Here is a 23,001-nt window from a genome sequence, read left to right on the forward strand (position 1 = left end):
TTCCCCAAACAGTAATTCTCTGGTAACCAGTTCTCAGTTATTAAGTTAATTTAGACCCCAATGACCATACATATTGTGCTGAAGGAAATTAGTATGGTTTCCCTGCATGACTATGATAAAATCAGACTCTAAACCATCTGGAGTTACAGCGTCTCTGACCACAAAACAATAATTGATCATTAACCAAGAGTGAAAGGAATATATTCATGTGGGTGGTTTTAAGATGGGTTGAAAGGAGTCAACAAAACTTTTGAGATGTTTAAAACAAACATAAGAGAAAACTTTGAGTTTCTGAGATTCAAAACTTCCTAAACATCTCCTCAAATCCTCTCAGAACGTATAGTTCAATCAGATAGATGTTTATTTCAGGAGCTGCAGCAGCCTAGAGACTTGCCTAGTTAAATAAAGATAAAATAAAATAAATAAATAATTGTCTTCAAAAGATTCTTTTAAACACAGCTCACAACAAACACACACACACACGGTAACTAGGTTAGCACACATGCAGAATTAAAACTACTCATCTTCAAACACACAGACACACACACACAGACACACACACACACACAGACACACACACAAGCAGGCTAACTGTGAAACTCTGAAAATGTCCTGACACAGGTGGAAGACTATATCTAGGGAAGGATCGTGATTATGGCTGTCCAGCCAGGTTTAGACCAATCAGAACAAGTGTTAACCGGTGATAGCCGACACCCCCAGCTGATGTTTTGGGGTGACACCATAACAGCATTGGAGCCGGCAGGGTAGCCTCGTGGTTAGAGACAGAGTAGCCTTGTGGTCAGAGGTAGGGTAGCCTCGTGGTTAGAGGCAGGGTAGCCTCGTGGTTAGAGGCAGAGTAGCCTCGTGGTTAGAGGCAGGGTAGCCTCGTGGTTAGAGGCAGGGTAGCCTCGTGGTTAGAGGCAGGGTAACCTCGTGGTTAGAGGCAGGGTAGCCTCGTGGTTAGAGGCAGGGTAGCCTCGTGGTTAGAGGCAGAGTAGCCTCGTGGTTAGAGGTAGGGAAGCCTCATGGTTAGAGGCAGGGTAGCCTCGTGGTTAGAGGCAGGGTAACCTCGTGGTTAGAGGCAGGGTAGCCTCGTGGTTAGAGGCAGGGTAACCTCGTGGTTAGAGGCAGGGTAACCTCGTGGTTAGAGGCAGGGTAGCCTCGTGGTCAGAGGCAGGGTAGCCTCGTGGTTAGAGGCAGGGTAACCTCGTGGTTAGAGGCAGGGTAACCTCGTGGTTAGAGACAGGGTAGCCTCGTGGTCAGAGGCAGGGTAGCCTCGTGGTCAGAGGCAGGGTAGCCCCGTGGTCAGAGGCAGGGTAGCCTCGTGGTCAGAGGCAGGGTAGCCTCGTGGTTAGAGGCAGGGTAGCCTCGTGGTTAGAGGCAGGGTAGTCTCGTGGTTAGAGGCAGGGTAGCCTCGTGGTTACAGGCAGGATAGCCTCGTGGTCAGAGCACTGGACTAGTAACTGAAAGGTTGCTAGAATCCCGGAGCTGATAAAAGCTAAAAATCTGTCATTCTGCCCCTGAACAAGTCAGTTAACCCACTGTTCCTAGGCTGTAATTGCAAATAAGAACTTGTTCTTAACTTACTTGCCTAGGTAAAATAAAATAGGGTTATGGTTAGTATTCCCACGCAGCCATGTAACAGCGTTAGTTTACGTGAAACAGACGCATGACAAGAGTTGCTAATTATCTAGCATGCTCTGAACACCTGTGCTAATTATCTAGCATGCTCTGAACACCTGTGCTAATTAGCTATCTAGCATGCTCTGAACACCTGTGCTAATTAGCTATCTAGCATGCTCTGAACACCTGTGCTAATTAGCTAGCTAGCATGCTCTGAACACCTGTGCTAATCATCTATCTAGCATGCTCTGAACACCTGTGCTAATTATCTATCTAGCATGCTCTGAACACCTGTGCTAATTATCTATCTAGCATGCTCTGAACACCTGTGCTAATTATCTATCTAGCATGCTCTGAACACCTGTGCTAATTATCTATCTAGCATGCTCTGAACACCTGTGCTAATTATCTATCTAGCATGCTCTGAACACCGGTGCTAATTAGCTATCTAGCATGCTCTGAACACCTGTGCTAATTAGCTATCTACTAGCATGCTCTGAACACCTGTGCTAATTAGCTATCTGAACACATGTGCTCTGAACACATATGCTAATTAGCTATCTAGCATGCTCTGAACAACCTATGCTAATTAGCTATCTAGCATGCTCTGAACACCTATGCTAATTAGCTATCTAGCATGCTCTGAACACCTGTGCTAATTATCTATCTAGCATGCTCTGAACACCTGTGCTAAATAGCTATCTGAACACATGTGCTCTGAACATCTGTGCAAATTAGCTATCTAGCATGCTCTGAACACCTGTGCTAAATAGCTATCTGAACACATGTGCTCTGAACACCTATGCTAATTAGCTATCTAGCATGCTCTGAACACCTATGCTAATTAGCTATCTAGCATGCTCTGAACGCCTATGCTAATTAGCTATCTAGCATGCTCTGAACACCTATGCTAATTAGCTGTGTGTAAGTGTAACTCGAGAAGTGTAATGGACGTGTAGTTCCATCAGAAGGTGTATGGATCTGTCCAAAACAGCTACAGTAAGTTTATGTTTTTGTATTTGAAGGATTCTTTCTCGCTGATGAAAGGGCCATATATTTTGAAAGCCGTATCAAAAGTGATGATTATTGATGGTTCTAAATGTTAAAATACAGTGTTGGGTTTGTAGTTCACACGAGGCAGTCGTAGGCGAAGCTAATGGCTGAGAACTGTAGAGAGAATGTAAAATGCCAAACTCATGACAAAACTCCTTGGACACTTTAGTACCTACTTACCAGATTGGCCTTCTATTCAACCCCCGAAGCCACCAGCAGGCTGTTCCTTTCTTGACAACAAAGCAGCAATGAACTGTTGGGATTAGGGTTTTTGATCAAAGTAATTCAGATTGTGAAAATAGAAGCATATAATTATTTTATTTTTTATTATATATAAATATATATAAATATATATAAATATATATAAATATAAAGTACCAGTCAAATGTTTCGATGTAACTATTCATTCAAGGTTTTCTTTATTTTTACTATTTTCTACATTGTAGAATAATAGTGTGACATAACACATATGGAATCATCTAGTGACCAAAAAAGTGGTAATAAAATGTTATATTTGAGATTCTGCATACTCTTTTTTTTTTTTTTTTTTTTTACAGAATTAAGAATTGTATTTTATTTCGCATACAGGAATGGGTAGTGATAGCAAAATAGCAACCGTGTACAGTCTAACTTGTTCACGATGACAACGTTCATTATTGTTTTTGTTATTTTTTTCCAATTAAAAGTAAATAAAAAGGACAGAGAGAGAGAGACAAACATTGACATTCGTTGTACTGTTGAATGGGATGGCAAATTTAGAGGACAAAACAAAACTTAACTCACACATACAAAAAATCAAATCCTACTAGGTGGTACATATAGAAGAAGACAGCATAAAGTCACCACAAGCAGTGTAGTTGAACCAACAGTAAGTATTGAGTGGAGTGCAGCGCAGAGTAGCAGGAGATCGTCAACCCAGTTATGAAAGGGGACTAGACCTTTTTATCCACTATCAGCCACCATACTTTGTAAAACAGTGGACTTCTATTGGAGGTAATGTAGTGAGTCTTTTCCATATACATTACATTCCCTAAATTCCATAACCTCATTTTAAAGGTAGGCGCAGTCTCCAATTTGCTAAATTGCAATATGAGTCTTTTGGCTAATAAAGTACAAAGGGAGACAGTCTTCCCCTCCTGGTTATTCCCATAAACTGTACCAAACAGAGCAACTTCAGTCAACTTCGGTCAATGGGGTCTGGGGCTAGAACTCTATTGAAGGCTTCAGATAAGTCATCAAAAATGAGAGACCAGTAAGCATGTAACTAAGGACATGTCCAAAATAAGTGGGTCAACGTCCCCTCGTCCTGCTTGCAGCTCTCACACAGTGGTGAGGTGTCCGGGAATATTTTATGCAGTTTCACTTTTGAGTAATGTAACCTGTGTATCACCTTAAGTTGTACACGGTTGTGTCTGGCATTCACTGAACTGTGGTTTATATTCCTGAGAGCTTCTACCCAGTCCTCATCTGAGATCTCTGAACCAAGTTCTTGTTCCCAAGCCCTTTTAATAGTGTCTCTATGTGGGCCTGTAGCACATCATATAGTCTAGAGAACAACCATTTTGAATGGGGTTTGACAAGGATCAGGCTGTCTAATGTAGGACTATTTGGCTTAATGCCACACTGTGGGATATGTGTCCTGAAGAAATTTCAGATTTTGGAGGAATCTCTGTTGTTTTGTTGGCATGTTAAATTTAGCTTCTAATTGTTTAAATGAAGCTAACTGACCATCAATGTATAAGTTACTAATTGTTTTGTGCCCCTTTTCGCCTCCACTGTGAAAACACCATCCGATGATGTCACGGCTTCTAGGAGTAGTGGGTGGAGGCGCAGAGAGCAGAGGTAGTTCAATCATGATCTTTTAATCCAGAACAACAAGCAACGGTAACGCCAATCACTAAGGCACATCACCTTAACCAGTCCAAAACCAGGACCAAACAGTCTGGAGAAAAAGGTCCACGAACAGAAAAACAATACCTGGTTTAAACAGCCCAAATCAAAACCCAAACAAGAAACAGGTGAAACTAATCAGACAAAACTAACTGAAACAGAAAAGGGGATCGGTGGCAGCTAGTAGACCGGCGACGACGAGCGCCGAGCGCCACCCGAACAGGAGGGGGAACAACCTTCGGCGGGATTCGTGATTCGCAATATCAAATCAAATTAATCAAATCAAATGTATTTATATAGCCCTTCGTACATCAGCTGATATCTCAAAGTGCTGTACAGAAACCCAGCCTAAAACCCCAAACAGCAAGCAATGCAGGTGTAGAAGCACGGTGGCTAGGAAAAACTCCCTAGAAAGGCCAAAACCTAGGAAGAAACCTAGAGAGGAACCAGGCTATGAGGGGTGGCCAGTCCTCTTCTGGCTGTGCCGGGTGGAGATTATAACAGAACATGGTCAAGATGTTCAAATGTTCATAAATGACCAGCATGGTCGAATAATAATAAGGCAGAACAGTTGAAACTGGAGCAGCAGCACAGTCAGCAATACAGGGTGGAAAGCATGATTCAGGCAAATTGGACTGTCAATGTATACAGTGGGTATGTTAAGAAAACACCTAATCTTCCAGATCCTAAGAGTATTACAAATGACTTGATTAGAGTCATAAGTGGCTTATTTTCCACATATGATGGACAATTAACAAGTGCAGAGGGTACTAATAATAGATTTTAAAGTAAGGAAGGCCATGTATTTGCATAAATTATTCTTTGAAATGATGTCTCCCTTGTGATCCCTGCCATGTCTTTTATTGAACACACCATGTAAACATTCACAGTGCATGCTGGGAAAGTATGTGAACCCTTGGCTTTAATAACTGGTTGACCCTCCTTCGGCAGCTTTAACCTCAACCAAACGTTTTCTGTAGTTGCGGATCAGAAATGCACAATGGTCAGAAGGAATTTTGGACAAAACCTCTTTACAAAACTGTTTCGATTCAACAATGTTCTTGGAATGACTGGTGTGAACTGCTCTTTTGAGGTCATGCCACAGCATTTCAATCAGGTTGAGGTCAGGACTCTGACTGGGCCACTCCAGAAGGCCTTTCTTCTGTTGAAGCCATTCTGTTGTTGATTTACTTCTGTGTTTTGGGTCGTTGTCCTGTTGCCTCACCCAACTTCTGTTGAGCTTCAATTGACGGACAGATAGCCTAACATTCTCCTGTAAAACGTCTTGATAAACTTGGGAATTCATTTTTCCGTCGATGATAGTATGCTGACCAGGCCCTGAGGCAGCAAAGCAGCCCCAAACCATGATGCTCCCTCCACCATACTTTACAGTTGGGATGAGGTTTTGATGTTGGTGTGCTGTGCCTTTTTTTCTCCACACACTGTGTTGTGTGTTCCTTCCAAACTACTCAATTGTAGTTTCATCTGTCCACATAATATTTTGCCAGTAGTGCTGTGAAACATCCAGGTGCACTTTTGCAAACTTCAGATGTGCAGCAATGTTTTTTTTGGACAGCTGTTGGTTCTTCCGTGGTGTCCTCCAATGAACACCATTCTTGTTTAGTGTTTTACATATCGTAGACTCGTCAATAGAGATGTTAGCATGTTCCAGAGATTTCTGTAAGTCTTTAGCTGACACTAGGATTATTCTTAACATCATTGAGCATTCTGTGCTGTGCTCTTGCAGACATAATTGCAGGACGGCCACTCCTATGGAAAGTAGCAACAGTGCTGAACTTTCCACTTCCATTTATAGACAATTTGTCTTACCGTGGACTGATGAACATCAAGGCTTTTATAGATACTTTTGCAACCCTTTCCAGCTAAATTGCAAGTCAAAAATTCTTAATCTCATGTCTTCTGAGATCTCTTTTGTTCGAGGCATGTTTCACATCAGGCAATGCTTGTTGTGAATAGCAAACTCAAATTTGTCAGTGTTATTTATAGGGCAAGGCAGCTCTAACCAACATCTCCAATCTCATCTCATTGATTGGACTTCAGGTTAGCTGACTCCTGACTCCAATTAGCTTTTGGAGAAGTCATTAGCCTAGGAGTTCACATACTTTTTACAACTTACACTGTGAAGGTTTAAATTAGGATTTCAATATAGACAAGAAAAATACAATTTGTGTGTTATTAGTTTAAGCACACGATGTGTGTCTATTGTTGTGACTTAGATGAAGATCAGATCAAATTTGATGACCAATTTCTGCAGATATCCAGGTAATTCCAAAGGGTGATGAGTTTTCTTGCCACTGTATATGTCGGCCCGGGATAAAACCTGTCTGGTCAGGATGTATGATATCAGAAATATATATTTCAATCGGTTTGCCAATATCTTTGTCTACACCTTATTTTCTATGGGGAGCAACGACACAGGGCGATAAGACGACATCTCCATGAAATGTCTATCTTTTTTCAGGATCAGTGCTATAGTACTGTAGCCTCATACAGTGTTTGCGGGAGTTTGGCATTTTCTTTGGAATGTTTAAACATTCGTAACATAAGTGGAGCTAGACTTGTGCAGTACAGTCGTGGCCAAAGTTGTGGCCAAAAGATTTGAGAATGGCACTAATATTAATTTCCACAAAGTTTGCTGCTTCAGTGTCTTTATATATTTTTGACAGATGTTACTATGGAATACTGAACTATAATTACAAGCATTTCATAGGCTTTTATTGACAATTACATGAAGTTGATACAAAGAGACAATATGTGCAGTGTTGACCCTTATTTTTCAAGACCTCTGCAATCTGCGTTGGCATGCTGTCAATTAACTTCTGGGCCACATTGATGGCAGCCCATTCTTGCATAATCAATGCTTGGAGTTTGTCAGAATTTGTGGGGTTTTGTTTGTCCACCTGCCTCTTGAGTATTGACCACAAGTTCTCAATGGGATTAAGGTCTGGGGAGTTTCCTGGCCATGGACCCAAAATATCAATGTTTTGTTCCTCGAGCCACTTAGTAATCACTTTTGCCTTATGGCAAGGTGTTCCATGCATGCTGGAAAAGGCATTGTTCGTCACCAAACTGTTCCTGGATAGTTGGGAGAGTTGCTCTCGGAGGATGTGTTCGTACCATTCTTTATTCATGGCTGTGTTCTTAGGCAAAATTGTGAGTGAGCCGTCTCCCTTGGCTGAGAAGCAACCCCACACATGAATGGTCTCAGGATGCTTTACTGTTGGCATGACACAGGACTGATGGTAGCGCTCACCTTGTCTTCACCGGACAAGCTTTTTTTCAGATGCCCCAAACAATCAATTCCTATCTTCTGATCGAAAAGGCATAGGCAGGAAATTCAAACACATTCCTGGCCTGTATTTGGCCACTTAGCCGGTTGACACAGCAGTTCTGTATCCTTGGCCAAGGAGGTTGCTTGACATGAACAGATCTGCCTCTTTTGGGTTGTCAAACGTACGTGTTGATCCCTCGACTGTCACCTTAAACCAGGCTAGGAAGAGGAATCAATATCAGATGTTGACCGTCCTGCATTTCTTGTGGAACTCATCATACTCTTTCCGTAAGATCTGGGTAGAGAGACATCCTGGCTCCGTTGTAGTTAAGGGGGAACTTTTGACGAGCCAGCTTGAGGATGAGATCCCTGGTCTGGGGATAGTGCAGCAGTATGGTGGCGCGCCCTTGACCGGATTCGTTGCTTGTGATCTGTGTGCGTGGTCGATCAGGATGGCCGTTTTGAAGTGTTCCTTCCTCAGGAGGGCCGGTATCAGCTCCGAGACTAATTCAGTGGGTTTCCCTTTCTCAGTGTCCTCCTGGATCCCACATATTCGGATGTTCTGGCGTCTTGAATGCGATTCGAGCACTTCCAATCGGGCTCGTGATCGACTGTCGCCTGCTCAACCTCATGTACCCTGCCCTTAGTTGCCTTCACAGTTTCAGACAAAGTCTCTGTCACGTAGAGTAGGCCAGAAGGCTATACTGGAAAACCTAACCTCTATCAAAATAAGAAGATGGCGGAGCCCCAAATGTTATTCTGTGCTTCAGGGTGTTTATTTACAAAGTGATTCTGGAACAAAAACAACAGTACTGCCATCAAACATATACCTTATGGGACAGCTAAACACAATGCTACCCCATCCACAGCTCAATCCAAAACGGCCTCTTCCATGAATTGAAAGAGAGGCTCCTTTTGTAGGGCTAGCCCCTCCCCTCAGAACAATTAACACTAATTAATTAAGCAATTACCTAGTCAAACCTACATTTTCCTTTTAACTTAACATACTAAAGTATACACATTGCAACACGTTTGTGAAACAATATCACAACCTACATGTACAAAATTACATCACTACTGACAATGTCTTTCAATATGCCCATTTACATTAATGAGCCATTTGGGACAGGCACTACAAAGTCAGCCCAATTCCCTTAGCTCGGGTCCTTACCCAGCATACCCGGAAGTTACAGAGATGGAGAGAGAGAGAGGAACAGAACAAACAAACAACGTGCTAATCCACAACATCGATAGGTATAATAAATATTGCCTATATTAAATATGAACAGTGACATAAGTGTGAAATGTATGTAATAAGGTAGGGATGTTAACTTGTGTGTCGACCCACGTTGTTACCTTATCTGATAACGGAGCAGGGAGGAGTGATGAATGTGCGCGTGCCTTAAAGAACCAAATACTGCCCGCGGCCAGTGACGGACTTCCGCGTCTCAGTCTCAATGCTCTTTGAGATATCAGCCAACCTTGTGTCCACCTTCTTGCTTAGGGAGTTTATAGCAGCCAGTGGGTCACTTGGAGTAGGTTCTGTGGGGAGCGCTTGGGAGCTGGCATCTTCAGCTAACTCCTCGTGGGTCGGCCATGTTGAAATTGTTTCGTTGTCTATCTCATTCAAATGATCTTGTTTAGCGCCCCCTCTTTTGGTGGCTTTTCTCTTTGTCATGTTGCCAGACATTGTTTGAAGTTATAGGTGCTGAGAGGTTTAAGATAAATATCAATTTGTTTCAAATTGAGCAGAGCTCTAGCAAAGCAAGTCTACTCTGTAGCACGCTCTCTAGTGCCCCTCTTGGCATTCTCTCAACCAGCTTCATGAGGTAGTCAACTGGAATGCATTTCAATTAACAGGTGTGCCTTGTTAAAAGTTCATTTGTGGAATTTACGTCCTTCTTAATTAATGCGTTTAAGCAAATAATTTGTGTTGTGACAAGGTAGAGGTCGTATACAGAAGACAGCCCTATTTGCTAAAAGACCAAGTCCATATTATGGCAAGAACCGCTCAAATAAGCAAAGAGAAATGACAGTCAATCTGGAAAATTTCATGAACTTTGAACATTTCTTAAAGTTTAGTCACAAAAACCCTTGAGCTCTTTGATGAAACTGGCTCTCATGATGACCGACAGAGGAGAGGAAGACCCAGAGTTACCTCTGCTGCAGAGGATAAGTTCATTAGAGTTAACTGGCTCTCATGATGACCGACAGAGGAAAGGAAGACCCAGAGTTACCTCTGCTGCAGATGATATGTTCATTAGAATTAAGAGTTACCAGCCTCAAAAATTGCATCTCAAATAAATGCTTCACAGAGTTCAGGTAACAAACACATCAACATCAAATGTTCAATGGGGACTGTGTGAATCAGGCCTACATGGTCGAATTGCTGCAAAGCAAACACTACTAAAGGAAACCAATAAAAATAAGAGACATGCTCGGGCCAAGAAACACGAAGAATGGACATTAGACCGGTGGAAATCTGTCCCTTGAGTCCACATTTGAGATGTTTGGTTCCAACCGCTGTGTCTTTGTCAGACGCAGAGTAGGTGAACGGATGATCTCCGAATGTGTGGTTCCCACCGTGAAGCATGGTGGAAGAGGTGTGATGGTGTGGGCGTGCTTTGCTGGTGACACTGCACACTTAACCAGCATGGCTACGACAATATTCTGCAGTGATGCGCTATTCCAATTGGTTTGCACTTAGTGGAACTATCATTTGTTAATCAACAGGAAAAGGACCCAACACACCTCCAGGCTGTGTAAGGGCTATTTGACCAAGAAGGAGAGTGATGAACTGCTGCATCAGATGAACAGAACTCCACAATCACCCGACCTCAACCCAATTGAGATGGTTTGGGATGAGTTGGACTGCAGAGTGAAGGAAAAGCAGCCAACAAGTGCTCAGCATATGTGGGAACTCCTACAAGACTGTTGGAATAGCATTCCAGATGAAGCTGGTTGAGAGACAGACAGAGTGAGACAGACAGACAGACAGACAGACAGACAGACAGACAGACAGACAGACAGACAAACAGAGCGAGACCAACATAGAGAGAGAAACAAAATGACAGAGAGAATAAGAGAGAAGAGCTCCAGTAGTTGTCTCCAGACCTATCGCTAGTGTCTCCAGGCCTAACGCTAGTGTCTCCAGAACTATCGCTAGTGTCTCCAGAACTATCGCTAATGTCTCCAGGCCTAACGCTAGTGTCTCCAGGCCTAACGCTAGTGTCTCCAGGCCTAACGCTAGTGTCTCCAGGCCTAACGCTAGTGTCTCCAGGGCTAACGCTAGTGTCTCCAGGCCTAACGCTAGTGTCTCCAGGCCTAACGCTAGTGTCTCCATGCCTAACGCCAGTGTCTTCAGGCCTAACGCCAGTGTCTTCAGGCCTAACGCCAGTGTCTGCAGACCTAACGTTAGTGTCTGCAGGCCTAACGCTAGCTAGGCTAATCTGAGTCCTAATGACAGTCCCTCTATGTGACGTGCAACACCAGGCATGACTGGGACTAATGGTCCATACACTCGCTGTAGTTTATCCTCCTGTATGGATGATGGCTCTCCTATGTATCATTATGATAACTAGGCCTGGCCTGCCTTACTGTGGGCTGGTACTCTGGAGAGAGGTAGAGATAGAGAGAAGAGGGAAGGGCAGAGGAAAGAAGCGGAGAGGAGTGGAAATCTTATTGATTTTCAGCCAATTTTGTTGGTCTCTCTCTGTCTCTCTCTCTCTGTGTCTCTCTCTCTCGCTCGCTCCCCAGCTCGCTCCCCAGCTCTCTCTCTCGCGCTCCCCAGCTCTCTCTCTCGCGCTCCCCAGCTCTCTCTCTGTCTCTCGCTTCCCAGCTCTCTCTCGCTCTCTCTCGCTCCCCAGCTCTCTCTCTCTCTCTCGCTCCCCAGCTCTCTCTCTCTCTCTCGCTCCCCAGCTCTCTCTCTCTCTCTCTCGCTCCCCAGCTCTCTCTCTCTCTCTCTCGCTCCCCAGCTCTCTCTCTCTCGCTCCCCAGCTCTCTCTCTCTCTCCCCAGCTCTCTCTCTCTCACTCACACACACACACACACACACACACACTTCATTTCAAAGGGCTTTGTTGGTATGGGAAAGATATATGTTTACATTTCCAAAGCAGGTGAAATAGATAAAAAAGACAAAAGTGAAATAAACAATACAAAGTAACATTTAACACTACAATCACAAAAGTTCCATAGGAATCAAGACATTTTAAATGTCATATTATGTCTTTATACAGTGTTGTAACGAAGTGCAAATAGTTAAAGTACAAAAAGGAAAATAAATAAGCATAAATATGGGTTGTATTTACAATGGTGTTTGTTCTTCACTGGTTGCTCTTTTCTTGTGACAACAGGTCACACATCTTGCTGCTGTTATGTCACACTGTGGAATTTCACCCAGTAGATATGGGAGTTATCAAAATTGGATTTGTTTTCGAATTCTTGGTGGGACTGTGTAATCTGAGGGAAATATCTAATATGGTCATACATTTGTTAGGAAGTGCATCGCAGTTTCCACCTCATTTTGTGGGCAGTGTGCACATAGCCTGTCTTCTTTTGAGAGCCAGGTCTAGCTATGGCAGCCTCTCAATTGCAAAGCTATGCTCACTGAGTCTGCACATAGTCAAAGCTTTCCTTAAGTTTGGGTCAGTCACAAGTGGTCAGGTATTCTGCCACTGTGTACTCCCTGTTTAATACAATTCTAGTTTGCTCTGCTCTTTTGTTAATTCTTTACAATTTGTCAAGTTGGGTCTAATTGTGTTGCTGTTTTGTGTTTGTGAATGGAGCCCAAGGACCAGCTTTCAACAGTGAAGGTTTGGGAATCGCTTCTGCTTTCTTTTAGGTGGTTATCGAATTTAACGTCTCTTTTCTGGATTTTGATAATTAGCAGTCTAATTTTAACCACATACTGTTTCCATGCCAAATTGAGTAAAAGCTTTTTTTTAAATCAACAACGGATGAGAAAACTTTGCCTTTGTTTTGGTTGGTTTGTTTTGGCAATTAGGGTGTGCAAGGTGAATACGTGGTCTGCCGTTTGTTTGTTTTTGGTAAAAAGCCAATTTGACATTTGCTCAGAACATTGTTTTCACTGAGGATATGTACAAGTCTACTGTTAAAACGTCTTCAGGATTGGTGTCCCTTCCACGGGATGGTTGAGCTAACGTAGGCTAATGCTATTAGCATGAGGTTGTAGGTAACAAGAAAATTTCCCAGGACAGAGACATATCTGATATTGGCAGAAAGCTTAAATTCTTGTTAATGCAGAGGATTTTACCCAAGATTGCTGTTGACGCATATCCCTCGGTAGTTATTGGGGTCAAATTTGTCTCCACTTTTGTGGATTGGGGTGATAGGTCCTTGGCTCCAAATATTTGGGAAGATGCCAGAGCTGAGGATGATGTTAAAATGTTTAATTATAGCCAATTAGAATTTGTGGTCAGTATATTTTGTAATTTAATTAAGGATAACATAATCTCTTTCTCTCTCATTCGTTCTCTCTCTCTTCATGTCTCTCTCTCTCTCTCTCTCTCTCTCTCTCTCTCTCTCTCCATGTCTCTCTCTCTCTCTCTCTCTCTCCATGTCTCTCTCTCTCTCTCTCTCTCCATGTCTCTCTCTCTCTCCATGTCTCTCTCTCTCTCTCTCTCTCTCTCTCTCCATGTCTCTCTCTCTCTCTCTCCATGTCTCTCTCTCTCTCTCCATGTCTCTCTCTCTCTCTCGCTCTCTCTCGCTCTCTCTCCATGTCTCTCTCTCTCTCTCTCTCTCTCTCTGTCTCTCTCTCTCTCTCCATGTCTCTCTCTCTCTCTCTCTCTGTCTCTCTGTCTCTCCCTCTCGCTCTCCCTCTCTCTCACACATCCACATGTCCCTGGGGCTTGGACTGGGCTGTTTTACATTCTGTGGTGTGTGTGAGTGTGGTGGAGTGCAACACCGTGTTTTTCGATTGGGTGTCTTCCAGATAGACTGCCGCCATGACGACAGTGACAGGTCTGAGGTAAACAACCAGAGACACACACACACTCGAGCATCTCCTCATCTCCATCACCCCATCACCTGACACACAGAAGAAGATAAAGTAGAAAACAGGAAGGCAGAAGGGGTTGAAAGGGCGGACAGGAGAGTGACAATCACCAAGCCAGTCTGAATATCTCATAAACACTTTAGAGTCTTAACTCTTTTCCTACTCTCCTCAGTTTACCACTGTTTCATATCACCATATCACATGGGGCAGAAGGAGGCGTGGTTAAGGCTATTTCCCACTACTGTTTCATATCACATGGGGCAGGAGAGGGCGTGGTTAAGGCTATTTCCCACTACTGTTTCATATCACATGGGGCAGGAGGAGGCGTGGTTACGGCATTTTCACACTACTGTTTCATTTCACATGGGGCAGGAGGGGGCGTGGTTACGGCATTTTCACACTACTGTTTCATATCACATGGGGCAGGAGGGGGCGTGGTTACGGCATTCTCCCATTACTATTTCATATCACATGGGGCAGGAGGGGGCGTGGTTACGGCATTTTCACACTACTGTTTCATATCACATGGGGCAGGAGGGGGCGTGGTTACGGCATTCTCCCATTACTATTTCATATCACATGGGGCAGGAGGGGGCGTGGTTACGGCATTTTAACACTACTGTTTCATATCACATGGGGCAGGAGGGGGCGTGGTTACGGCATTCTCCCATTACTGTTTCATATCACATGGGGCAGGAGGGGGCGTGGTTACGGCATTTTAACACTACTGTTTCATATCACATGGGGCAGGAGGGGGCGTGGTTACGGCATTCTCCCACTACTGTTTCATATCACATGGGGCAGGAGGGGGCGTGGTTACGGCATTCTCCCACCACTGTTTCATATCACATGGGGCAGGAGGGGGCGTGGTTACGGCATTCTCCCATTACTGTTTCATATCACATGGGGCAGGGGCATCCATCTCTCATCACTCTCTCCTGGGAGAAAATGAAACACCTTTTCTGTCTTTCTCTCTCCCAACACCCTCCCTTTCTTACCCCTGGCGGCCATTTTGATCTCATCTCTATATCTGGGATGTCTTCACTGTGGTCAGTAGGTCAGTCTGTGGCCAGGGTGCTACACAGCCCTGAAGCCAGAACAGGCCTGTCTATTCAGTTATAGAGAGGGAGTTGGATATGAGGCCCTGGGGACAGAACAGGCCTGTCTATTCAGTTATAGAGAGGGAGGTGGATATGAGGCCCTGAGGACAGAACAGGCCTGTCTATTCAGTTATAGAGAGGGAGATGGATATGAGGCCCTGAGGACAGAACAGGCCTGTCTAATCAGTTATAGAGAGAGAGATGGATATGAGGCCCTGAGGACAGAACAGGCCTGTCTATTCAGTTATAGAGAGGGAGGTGGATATGAGGCCCTGAGGACAGAACAGGCCTGTCTATTCAGTTATAGAGAGAGAGATGGATATAAGGCCCTGAGGACAGAACAGGCCTGTCTATTCAGTTATAGAGAGGGAGATGGATATGAGGCCCTGAGGACAGAACAGGCCTGTCTATTCAGTTATAGAGAGGGAGATGGATATGAGGCCCTGAGGACAGAACAGTCCTGTCTATTTAGTTATAGAGAGAGAGATGGATATGGCTATATATCAAAGGCCTAGCAGGAAGTGTGTGTGTGTGTGCGCGTGTGCGTGTGTCTGCGCGTGTGTGTGTGTGTGTGTGTGTGCGTGTGTGTGCCTTTTGCACCTGTGTGTGTGTGGCCACTGAGACCTATCTGGCCATCTATCAGAGGCTAACAGTCCAGTCCAGGGCCCATCTGTCTCCTCTGCTCCCTCAGCCAAGGCTGACACTCAAGGTGTTTGCGTGCCTTTATATTCCTCTCTGGACGCCACAGGAGGGCTAGTGTTACCGGCTGCCAGGCCTAAGGCTGTAGGTGTGTATCAAAAAATAGAAGGTGTTTCTATGAATTTCTGTTCATTTTTGGCAGCCTGTACTTTCGAAACATAAGCAACCGTTAAAATTCAAACAGGTTCTATCAGCCAATTAAAATGATCGATTTTACTCGCACTCGACAGAACGCTAAATTGTAGCTTGCCCCATCAGATAACATGGCAGACGTTAGCTCTATGCTAACCTCACCGGGTGGCACTGACTATATCCTGGCACATGTTCTGCATAGGCCAATTAAAATGGCCGACGTGGTTGGATGGGTACCAACAGCGTTCTTTAACATACCTCAGTCCAACAGGACATTCTGACCATCCAAGCCACCAATCACGTGAATTTGACTCAGCGGTCAAACTGCTCTCTGTAGGCCACGTAGTTGTAGCAGATACCATGTGTATTCTTCAAACATGCCAGGGAACTTTCTTATATGGGACACCATACCATGGGATGGGGGCGGGAAGGTAGCCTAGTGGTTAGAGCGTTGGACCAGTAACCGGAAGGTTGCAAGTTCAAATCCCCGAGCTGGACAAAGTACAAATCTGTCGTTCTGCCCCTGAACAGGCAGTTAACCCACTGTTCCCAGGCCGTCATTGAAAATAAGAATTTGTTCTTAACTGACTTGCCTAGTTAAATAAAGGTAAAATAAAAAACTCACACGTACCACCAGACACAATGCTGATAAATGCAGTATTTGTATCGGCTGTGAGTGACAATAGAAGATGAAAGACCAGTGTAATAGTTGTACATTGTTTTATATTAGCAGAACACTGGTTCTACAGTATGATGTAAAAGGTGATGGTTTATTCGACATGGAACTGGTACACTTGATAGTTATCAACACTTTGTTTAGAATATCTACAGAAGTTCGTCTATTATTCCTCCTGGAGGAAGCCGGGTCAGAGGAAGCCGGGTCAGAGGAAGCCGGGTCAGAGGAAGCCGGGTCAGAGGACGCCAGGCCAGAGGACGCCAGGCCAGAGGACGCCAGGTCAGAGGACGCCAGGCCAGAGGACGCCAGGCCAGAGGACGCCAGGTCAGTGGAATGAGCTGGCTGACACCCGGCTGACACCCACCTGCCACCCACCTGTCACCCGACTGACACCCACCTGCCACCCGACTTCCACCCACCTGTCATCCACCTGCCACCCACCTGCCACCCGACTTCTACCCACCTGCCACCCGACTTCCACCCACCTGCCACCCACCTGCCACCCACCTGACATCCACCCACCTGCCACCCACCTGCCACCCGACTTCCACCCACCTGCCAGCCACCTGCCACCCGACTTCCACCCGCCTGCCACCCACCTGCTACCCGGCTGACACCCACCTGCCATCCACCTGCCACCCGACTTCCACCCACCTGACATCCACCTGCCACCCACCTGCCACCTGTCCATAACCTATGAAACACCACATAGATGGAAGAGATTTCATCACACAGTAGAGACTTGAAGACAGAACCTCACCCAGAGAGCTGTACATATCAGTGTGGTTAGACATACAGCTCTCTAGGTGAGGTTCTGTCTGTCTAACACACTGACATGTACAGCTCTCTGGGTGAGGTTCTGTCTATGTCAGTGTGGTTAGACACAACCTCACCCAGAGAGCTGTACATATCAGTGTGGTTAGACAGAACCTCGACCAGAGAGCTGTACATATCAGTGTGGTTAGACAGAACCTCACCCAGAGAGCTGTACATGTCAGTGTGGTTAGACACAACCTCACCCAGAGAGCTGTACATGTCAGTGTGGTTAGACACAACCTCACCCAGAGAGCTGTACATATCAGTGTGGTTAGACACAACCTCACCCAGAGAGCTGTACATGTCAGTGTGTTAGACAGAGACAACCTCACCCAGAGAGCTGTACATGTCAGTGTGTTAGACAGAGACAACCTCACCCAGAGAGCTGTACATGTCAGTGTGTTAGACAGAGACAACCTCACCCAGAGAGCTGTACATGTCAGTGTGGTTAGACACAACCTCACCCAGAGAGCTGTACATGTCAGTGTGGTTAGACACAACCTCACCCAGAGAGCTGTACATATCAGTGTGGTTAGACACAACCTCACCCAGAGAGCTGTACATGTCAGTGTGTTAGACAGAGACAACCTCACCCAGAGAGCTGTACATGTCAGTGTGTTAGACAGAGACAACCTCACCCAGAGAGCTGTACATGTCAGTGTGGTTAGACAGACAGAACCTCACCCAGAGAGCTGTACATGCCATTGTGTTAGACAGAGACAACCTCACCCAGAGAGCTGTACATGTCAGTGTGTTAGACAGAGACAATCTCACCCAGAGAGCTGTACAGGTCAGTGTGGTTAGACAGACAGAACCTCACCCAGAGAGCTGTACATGTCAGTGTGTTAGACAAACAGACACAACCTCAACCAGAGAGCTGTACATATCAGTGTGTTAGACAGACAGAACCTCACTCAGAGAGCTGTACATATCAGTGTGTTAGACAGACAGACAGAACCTCCCCCAGAGAGCTGTACATACCAGTGTGGTTAGACAGACAGAACCTCACCCAGAGAGCTGTACATACCAGTGTGGTTAGACAGACAGAACCTCACCCAGAGAGCTGTACATACCAGTGTGGTTAGACAGACAGAACCTCACCCAGAGAGCTGTACATACCAGTGTGGTTAGACAGACAGAACCTCACCCAGAGAGCTGTACATGTCAGTGTGTTAGACAGACAGAACCTCACCCAGAGAGCTGTACATACCAGTGTGGTTAGACAGACAGAACCTCCCCCAGAGAGCTGTACATACCAGTGTGGTTAGACAGACAGAACCTCCCCCAGAGAGCTGTACATACCAGTGTGGTTAGACAGACAGAACCTCCCCCAGAGAGCTGTACATACCAGTGTGGTTAGACAGACAGAACCTCACCCAGAGAGCTGTACATACCAGTGTGGTTAGACAGACAGAACCTCACCCAGAGAGCTGTACATACCAGTGTGGTTAGACAGACAGAACCTCACCCAGAGAGCTGTACATACCAGTGTGGTTAGACAGACAGAACCTCACCCAGAGAGCTGTACATGTCAGTGTGGTTAGACAGACAAAAGCCATAGACTAGACCAAAGAAATAGACCTGAATGCCATGTTACTTCTGGGACAGCTGAAGTTCTACCATAAGATTCATGTGTTCTGTGTGCTATTTGAGGTTCCCTCTACACATAACTTAATGTAATTTACTAGGTAAAGTGTAGGCATACCGCCTTCATAAACAAATCAATACGATAGCCTGTTTACAGCAGAAAATGGTTTTGTCTTGTAACACGAACACACCCATCGATGTGTCTGTTGATCTATCTACGCTCAAACTGGCCACGTTTGTGCAATTTCCACATTTGGCCTACCTACACCTGCAGGGATATTCGTTCTGGAAGTTGTCACCCTGGGAAAGATCTAACAGTGGACATAAGGAGATACGAGATGAGACAAAAACTCGCCAGTTAACTATATAGAATTGTCTTTACCTCAACTTCAAAACTTCTCTCCACAGCAAAGCTAGTTTACCTTACCTCACTGTCACTAAGCTACTCACTACTGCCCTTGTTGGTTTTATTCTGATTGAATTGCAAGGACACACCCAAGAAACGGTCACATTAAACCACATCCCGAAGACAACTCTCGTTTGGGCTTCAGTAACGGTCACTGCATTTCTTAATAATGAGCACCGGAAGAAACACATTTTTTAAAAATGTTTAACCTTTATTTAACTAGTCAGTTATTAAGAATAAAAAAAAAACGTATTTACAATGATTAATTGGTGAGTGAAGGAAGGTCAGCTTTAAGCCTTCCCCAAAACCATAGCACCAACCGGAATTAATACCTCAACTTAACTTAACCCAACTTAACTTAACCCAACTTAACTTAACCCAACTTAACTTAACCCAACTTAACTTAACCCAACTTAACTTAACCCAACTTAACTTAACCCAACTTAACTTAACCCTTTGAGTTGTTTCTGTTGTAAGCTCTTGAACCATGTGGAATTAACCACGTAGACATTCATCTATAATACGTTGCATTTTGAAGAGAAACTATGAGCTCTTGTTGCTTTTAACAGGCTTCATAAATAACCATTGGTTTTGCTGTCGGTCTCAGATCCCCAGTGACTTTACATAAATGCCTCTTTGGTGACTGAAAACTGTTTTTATGTGTCGGCTACACAACCACTCTGTCAACTGCAGTACTTCTGCAGCTTTGATGATAAAATATCTAAGGCTGTCAAGGACTCATGTCATACGCAGGCATTTATGCACACACTTGCCACACCAATACACGAACGCACACACACACACACACACACACACACACGTGATTATTGACTGCAGAGACCTACCACTTTCTCTCTAAGTGTGTGTGTGTACATTTACCGACTTCGTGTGTGTGTGTGTGTGTGTGTGTGTGTGTGCGTGTGTGTGTGTGTGTGTGTGTGTGTGTGTGTGTGTGTGTGTGTGTGTGTGTGTGTGTGTGTGTGTGTGTGTGTGTGTGTGTAGGAACAGACTTACAGACCTTTTTAATTCCGACTTTGTGTGTGTGTGTGTGTGTGTGTGTGTGTGTGTAGGAACAGACTTACAGACCTTTTTAATTCCCTCCAGCTAAAGGTCAGCCGTCAGACAGTATAGAGTCAGCCTAAAGGTTGAAGGTAAACATGAAATACCATCAATAATCAACCATAAAGCACTGAGCATCATCCAGCCTCATGTTAACTGTCAGCCCACAGACCCACTGGAAGGCCTCTGGCACAAAATGGTTCCTGAGCTTTACGGCTGCTTCTCACTATAGGAGTTGGGGTCACTGTCAGAACACAAAGACTGTGGAAGCTGATGTGTCGTGAGCCCTCTGGCACAAAATGGTTCCTGAGCTTTACGGCTGCTTCTCACTATAGGTGTTGGCGTCATGTTAACTGTCAGCCCACAGACCCACTGGAAGGCCTCTGGCACAAAATGGTTCCTGAGATTTACGGCTGCTTTTCACCATAGGAGTTGGGGTCACTGTCAGAACACAAAGACTGTGGAAGCTGATGTGTCGTGAGCAGTCTGGCACAAAATGGCTTCTGAGCTTCAGCCATGGTAATTGGTGGTTGGGTGGCTGCGTGGCTGCTGATCACCAGTGTGTGATCAGAGGAACCCGGCAAAGCAGCTTAGAATGCTTGGCGGCAACGCTCTAGATTAATTCTTTTTTTTTAAAGAAAGTACTGTACAAACCAGTGGAATAACATAGTATGTGTATCCATCTATGAAAAACATGTCTTTTTTTGTGAGAAATATGTAACAAATACCTGGTAAAAAATTAATGACATGCTATTATTGTATAAATAAATATGATGCAATGATACCTCATCTAAAGGAAAGTGTAGAGGAATTTAAAAAAAAATGTTATTCCAGTTGTCTATTTTTTCATGACTTTTATAACAAAAATACATAATTTCACACTACTAACAGAACAAGTCCATCATTTTCAACTGAAAACTAAAACCACAGAGTTAAGTGTTGAATTTACCCCAACAGCTCAGCCATGTATCAGTGAGCATATACATGAAACATGCTACAGTGCCAAAGGAACTGTGTTCAACCACCTTTCTCAAACTCCCCAGACACACACACACACACACACACACTGGGTGAGCTGATAAGACTCTGGAGCTGTGCCTCTTTCCAAGATGAAACACAAACGCCACCTTTAGTAGGATGACAGCGTGAGCTTATGAAAATTCACATGATCTGAACAAAAGAGATCCATTTCAAGGTCTTCTGTATTTCAAATGAGTTCTCTTCAGGGTAGTTTTGCATCCATAGTCTCCTCTTTTCATCCAGTCACTGGCACCCCAACGCCCAACGGACACAAACATCAGAACAACGTGTAGTTTCTGTGTACATTTGGTTGAGATCAATGAAATCATTGTGAAATCAACGAAACACATTTCACCATGTCATTGGATTTGGGTGAAGAGTTGTATAAAAAAAAAAACATAATTACTATATACTGATTGCTTTTGTCAAATCCAATCAGTTGACGTTGATTCAGCATACTCACATTACATTTTTGTTGTTGTTGAAATGACGTTGAAGCAACATTTACCCAGTTTTTACCCAGTGGATGCTGCATATCAGAGTGTTTGTTTCTCTGGTTCCCCTGGTTCTGTGCTGTTCATATCAGAACGCAGTGGGGTAAAGTAGTTAGGGAGAGGCGGGACGCAAATGTCTCAACTGTCCAATGGCCAGGGAAAATGCAGAGCGCCAGATTCAAATAAAATACCATAAAATTCAAGCTTTCATTAAATCACAGTTGAAATTGGGCACGCATTTATCCAAAAGTGAAAATTCTGCCCCCTAGCCCCAAGAGGTTTTAAGTAAAAATACTTGAAAGTACTAATTAAGTAGTTATTTTGGGTATCTGTACTTTACTTTACTATTTATCTTGTTGACAACTTTTACTTTAATCCACTACGTTTCTAAAGAAAATAATGTATTTTCTCATACATACATTTTCCCTGACACCCAAAAGTACTCGGTACATTTTGAATGCTTAGCAGGACAGGAAAATGGTCTAATTCACACACTTAAAGAGAAAATCCCTGGTCATCCCTAGTGCATCTGATCTGGCAGACTCACTAAACACAAATGCTTTGTTTGTCAATTATGTCTGCGTGTGCCCCAGGCTATCTGTAAATGAAAAAAAAAAAATTGTGCTGACTGGTTTGCTTAACTTAATTAAGGAATTTGAAATGATTTATACTTTTACTGCTGATACTTCAGTATATTTGAGCAATTACATTTACCTTTGATACTTAAGTATATTTAAAACCAAATACTTTTAGACTTTTACTCAAGTATTATTTTACTGTGTGACTTTCACTTTTACTTGAGTCATTTTCTATAAAGGTATCTTTACTTTTACTCAAGTATGACAATTGGGTACTTTTTCCACAACGGTCAGAGCGTTTGTTTCTCTGGTTCCTTGTCTTTTCTGTAAATATCAGAATGTTTGTTTGTTTCTCTGGTTCCTTGTCTGCTCTGTAAATATCCGAATGTTTGTTTCTCTGGTTCCCTGTCTGCTCTGTAAATATCCAAATGTTTGTTTCTCTGGTTCCCTGTCAGTGCTGCTGGAGGGGACAGGCAGCTCAGTGTGAAGACCAAAGAGTCACAAAGTGAGTCATGGGTCACATAGAGAGTCAGGGGTCACAGAGAGAGTCAGGGGTCACAG

Source organism: Oncorhynchus mykiss, chromosome 18 (genome assembly GCF_013265735.2).
Source record: "Oncorhynchus mykiss isolate Arlee chromosome 18, USDA_OmykA_1.1, whole genome shotgun sequence".
NCBI lineage: Eukaryota > Metazoa > Chordata > Actinopteri > Salmoniformes > Salmonidae > Oncorhynchus > Oncorhynchus mykiss.